Below are 5,739 nucleotides of genomic sequence, written 5' to 3'. Positions count from 1 at the left end.
AGTCATGGTATGGTATGCTGTACATAATCATGGAAACTGTCAGTGTGTCATTCTGTCAGTCAGTCATTCTGTCTGTCCCACGTTTTTCTACTCACTGACGTGGTCAATCTATGTGAAACTGCACATAGGCATTGAGGACTGGCATAGGTAGAAGGTGACAAAGCTACCAATGGCTATGGACTAGTTGTTAAGTATCTGAAATATTGTCCCAAAACATATTGTGAGCATTCAGAGCCCTTTGAAGCCTTTAATCAACATGACGGCAACTCAGTCAAAAGTTAACCACTAAAATAACATCTGAAATAAATACAGTGCCTCTGAAATGTGGGGCACATTGAACCCTGCAGACTATCTGGCAAAAAATGATGCACTTCACTTTAGAGTTAATAAAACAAAATGTAAATTATAATTAAGAGGCATGTTGCTGCGTGCAGTATGAATGTGAACCTGCACATCATCTGACAACAACTCTTAAAGTTAACAAATAATATAACGTCTCAAAAAAGATTCATTGCTGCTGAATTCATGTTCCAGATCAAACCGCGCTGGTTTATGAGAGGACATCTCTCCAGTTTAAAGCTCCAGTCTACTGGAGCATTACGGCGGGGAGAGTGACTGCTGTCTGACCGCTCTGTAGCACCCACTAGTGGCGGGCGGCTGCATGACAGTTAAGCGGCCTTGTACATGAATAAAACACAGACTAATATTTCTGGTGTCGACTAGCGAGGGGGCGGACGTGTGATCCTTTGACGTCTTTAAATGGTCAGAAGCCTAGAAGTCCATTTAGCAGTGATATCGGTGGTTGTCTCACGACTACACTCATTACCATTTACAACCTTAAGCACCATTCTCACAGGACGCGTGTCACCTGAGGACCTCCAGGTGATAATGGTGGAGCACATCTGTGATCTCAATCCCGTGTGAGTCTACCGTGTTTGTAATTTGTCAAGTAAATATTCCAGCACAAAATATATCGGTCCTGTGTGGATCTGCAGCTCTGTGATCTGGGGTCGTATTTTTTGTGTCAGCGGCAGCCATGATGCTTTGTCTCCTGTTGTAATGTTACTGTTGTCGTCGTACTTAGCACGTTGTAACCTGGGATATGAAAGGTGCTATATAGATATAATTCTATTTGCCTACCTGGAATTTGTACTTTGTGCTTGAGTAAATGTACTTAGTTAGATTCTAGTTACCATGTGTTGCGTGTCAGTGGTCTGACCTGTGGTCAGTCACAGATCTCAAACATGTGTCTGTCTCTCTGATCTTTGTTTCTGCTTCGTGTCCATTGATCCCTGATCACAGTGATGGAACTGAGCGACCAGTAATCGATCCCCGATCCAGCCGTCAGCTGACCGGCCGACAGGCTCCCGATAGATCAGTCCATCGGCCCGTCGATGAGGTCATCCGGCCGGCAGCGGACGACAGCTAACCAATGAGCAGGCTCGGTGCTGTCCACAGCTCCGACCGGGACGATTGATCAGCTGATCGATTATCTGCCGAGGAGCTGAGGTGGCGAAGTCATTCCTCCCCTTCTTCATCCTCCTCATCTTCCTCTCTTGTCTTCTTCTTCTCAAGTTCATTTTCCTCCTGTTGCTCCTCAGATGTTTCTTTTTCTCCTCCTTGTCTTCATCCTCCTATTTTATTCTTCATCTCCTCTTCCCATCATCTTACATTTCCTTGTCCTTGACTTCCTCTCATCATCTTCCTCTTCCACTCACTCCCCTCCCCCTCCTCCTCCTCCTCCACTTTTCCTCCAGAAGTGTTCTCCTCTCACCATGTCATCTTTCTCATCACACTTTTTAAATCTGTTTCTGTCCTCTCTCCTTCCCATCCTCTCTTCGCTGTGATAAAAACCTGTTATTCTCCTCCATCTCCTCCTCTCTCCTCCTAATCCTCCCTCAGCACTGATAAAACTTGTATTTCTCCTCCGTCTCTTCGTCTTTACACACTCATAAAACCTCCTCTTCCTCCTTATAATCCCGTCTCCTCAATTTCTTTCTCTTCAAAAATAAACTTTTTCACCTCCTAAACCTTTTCTTCTTCTTCTCCTCCTCTCCTGGCAGTGATAAAACCAGCATTGCTCCGTCCTCTCCTCCTCCTCCTCTCCTGACAGTGATGAAGAGTGTTTTTTCTTCCTCAGACGAGCATTTATCAAAGGGAGGCAAACTCCTTCAGCTCCTTTTAATTACTTTTTCACGGCTGTTTGTTGTTCAGTTCAGGGAAAAGAGGCAGCGTTAATATGGAGACACACACACACACACACACACACACACACTCCTATAGAAACTTTATAGCTCTGAAATAAAACACACATTTATTCTCAGGTGGTCCATCAACTCAGAAAACTGAAGCTAACGTGACCCACGTCTTAACAAGGATCCTTCTTTTTAATATCTTAATGTTGTAGGTGCAGTATGTGTCCACAGGGGGGCAGCACTGAGTCCTCCCAGTGTGGCGCCATTGTACAATAAAGAAGATGCAGGACTAAAAGATTAGGCCACACGAAAGTTATTTATTATTGCAGGTGTTTTGTGACAGTTTGTTTCGCTTTCACAGGACAAAAGGTTTCAAATATTTGGTCACTGATTTAGTAAATCCGGGGCGGCAGTAGCTCAGTCCATAGCTTTAGGTAAAAACCTAAACGTAACCACGTGTGTGTGTGTGTCGGCTATACGTAACCACGTGTGTGTGTCGGCTAAACGTAACCACGTGTGTGTTGTTGAAGGAAACAAACATCAGTTGGTGGTGTTGTACTGACGTAGTGCTTTTATTTTGAAAGAGACTGTATCAAACTGTACATTTCCTGTGAAAACAGAAGTGTATTTTGAAAACAGACAATGCATGTAACAGGCTGAAGTTGACACGGCGTCCCAGAACGTCAACAACCAACACACCCAGGGTACCTTGGACGCCATATGTGGACGTGGAAAGTCCATGACCAAACGTGGACATGTGATGAGGTCACAGTGAGGATGATGATGATGAACTGTGAAAGTTAAAAATGTTACAACTTATTAAAGATATTCCAGAAGCTTCCAGCCAATCAGCTTTATGTGTTTGGTTTCATCCACTGACGCCTGTGTAAATCAAACGTAGTGATTTTCCGTGCTGCTAACTGCTGATGAAACGTAGAGACTTAACTATCTGTCACAGGGACGAGTGTGAGACGACAGGGAATTGGACCCAAATGCAGACAGTCGAACAGACGGGAAGAGTTCAGGGACTTATTGAAGGTGTGATACATGAGCTCAGTGGATAATCCCAACAGACGCAGTAATGAGGATGGGAGGAACGGGTGAGGAGAAAGTTCTGGCTGGTGGGCAGAGGTAACAGAAACAGACTCAGATATATTCAAAGAAGTATTTCAGGGCTGGAAAGACGACCTTACAATAATGTCTCTGGAATAGAAAGACACAAATACTTTGTTGGTGCTACACACTCAGGTAGAAAGAGGACATGTCTGTGTGAAACCATGGCGGCTGACTGGCTAGAAACACGCTCCTATTAGAGTTTAACAGGAAGCTGAAACATGATTCTGAAAACATCTGAGGTACAGTTCAGCCCTCTGGTCTCATCGGGACAAAGCCTGATGTGTCTGGTGGACAGGTGAGGGATGATGATGATGATGATGAAGAGGGCTGAGGAGGTGGGACTGTGTCTGGAGGAGGAACCAGAGATGTGACGCTGTTTGCAGCTCTGTGTGTTCGACTTTTTATCTTCCATGAGTCTTGAAATGAGTCTCAGGTAATCGTCTCATCAGTGTCCCAGTATTCATTCAATCAGTGACGTCATCAGCACCACGAGTCCAAGTCACTGTGCCGCCATCGACTCGCTGCCGAACTGTGGAGCGATGTGAGACACGCAGCACAGGAAGTGAGGAAGTTGACCCAACACCAGAGAACCATCTTTTCTTCTGATCCCTGAAACTGAGACCAAACATCTGTTTCCATGATGTGTTAGTTCCTTTAATGGGAGTCAGTGCAGAGTCCTCACAAGCATGATAAACCTGAGGTAGAGTGTGTGTGTGTGTGTGTGTGTGTGTGTGCTGCAGGGTGTTGTGCTGGGTTAAACAGGGAGGCTCTGTAGCGTAAATGAAGTGCCCCCCGGCTGCTCCGGGCTCAGATGGTGTGTTGGGTTTGTCCTTCTGCTGCCGCCTGCAGGGCAGCGGGAGCCGGGTGGAGCTGAGCGGAGAGGAGGAGGAGGAGGAGGAGGAGGAGGAGGGAAGAGTCAGCATCTGGGACTCTTCTTCCTCTCTCTCTCTCTCTCTTGCCTCTGTTTTTTCCACCTGCTCGTCCAGTCTGTGACATTTTTTAATTGTTTTTCGTCACTTTCTTCTTTTTTAACCTTTGTTTGTTGGGTCTGACTTTAACCCTTTGAACTCTGCAACAGAAATGATTCACCAGTGCCTTCGATTGTATTTTTGCGTATTATGACATCATTTCCTGGAGTATCTTCAAATGTTTCACTTCCCTAAAATCTGAACAACCTGAACTAAAGGTTGTTTTCATCAGGTTTTATAAAATAAAAGCACAAAATCAGAAAAATCAAAAAAATAAACACAACATTTCTTATCACTGCACAAGTTATTTAAACTGTGTTCATTATTTAGTGTTTGAGACACGATCATTTTCATGAGCAGAGTGAAAAAGCCTTGTGATGGATTCATCATGTCTTCCTCTGGCACTGCTGCACATTTTTGCACAGTGTTGCACCATATGTCATGCGGTGCAATGACGTCATCAGGACTGTACAACGCCATGACACGTTAGACTGAGACCTTTGGCTTTCTGCTGTAAAAAGAATGAATGTTCTTGCTGATGGATCGGTACATAGCCTGAGGGATTACGCAAACAATCATCTCCAGTGACCATCGTGGGGAAATTCCCGGGATTATTCCAGCATAATTATGGCGAAACACCAAATTTGCATCGCAGGTAAAGTAAACATGAAGCCATGACGTGATGTCATGGAGGACAGAGGCTTTCTGCTGCAAAAAGAATTAATGTTTTACGTGTTATGACGCTTCAGCTCTCTGCTACTGCAACAACAACGAATGTTCTACACCAGTGGTTTATAAACTTTTTGCGCCCAACGCTCAGCAAAGGTCGAGCCTAGATCTGTATGTATACCTGTACACAGCAGTTTCTATGACACGTGTTCTGACTCTTATCATAAGACAATAAAAATAAGCAAAAATAAGACAGGGAGATTTTAATGTAAGATATAATGTGTGCTTATCATAAAATCCCAGGGCACACCTGGACTGGCATCGCAGCACACCATTTGAGACCCACTGATCTATTACGGTTTTTATTTTCGATCTATTTGAACAGGATGACGTGAACAACGATCCTCCACGTCCGTCTGCAGGAGATCAGTTATTAAAGGGTTAATGAACCTTGTTGAAGGAAGGCTGCGTCACCAACCTCTGCTTCTCTGTAACTGTTGCTCACATGACACATAAATGACTTGAGAGAGAAAATAAAGTTTAAATGTTTCTGTTCATTAACGTTGGCTAAATAATGTTTCCAAGACAACGTGTCACGTGGCGTGGAGCAGGTGGACCCAACGCCGGAGGCTGCAGGTCACAGAGCAGGAAGAGGCCTGACGTGCTGACGTATTGCGGTAAGCGAGTTGTGTCATTTCCGGTGTTTCTGTGACAGCGTCTCTGTACTGCTCTGGTGAATTCTGCTAGCCTGTTTTCTCACTACAGTCTTCAGTTGCTTTAACGTCTACTTC

Source organism: Epinephelus moara, chromosome 23 (assembly GCF_006386435.1).
Source record: "Epinephelus moara isolate mb chromosome 23, YSFRI_EMoa_1.0, whole genome shotgun sequence".
Taxonomy (NCBI): domain Eukaryota; kingdom Metazoa; phylum Chordata; class Actinopteri; order Perciformes; family Serranidae; genus Epinephelus; species Epinephelus moara.
The sequence above is the reverse complement of the archived record's forward strand: the minus strand, read 5'-3'. Positions refer to the sequence as shown.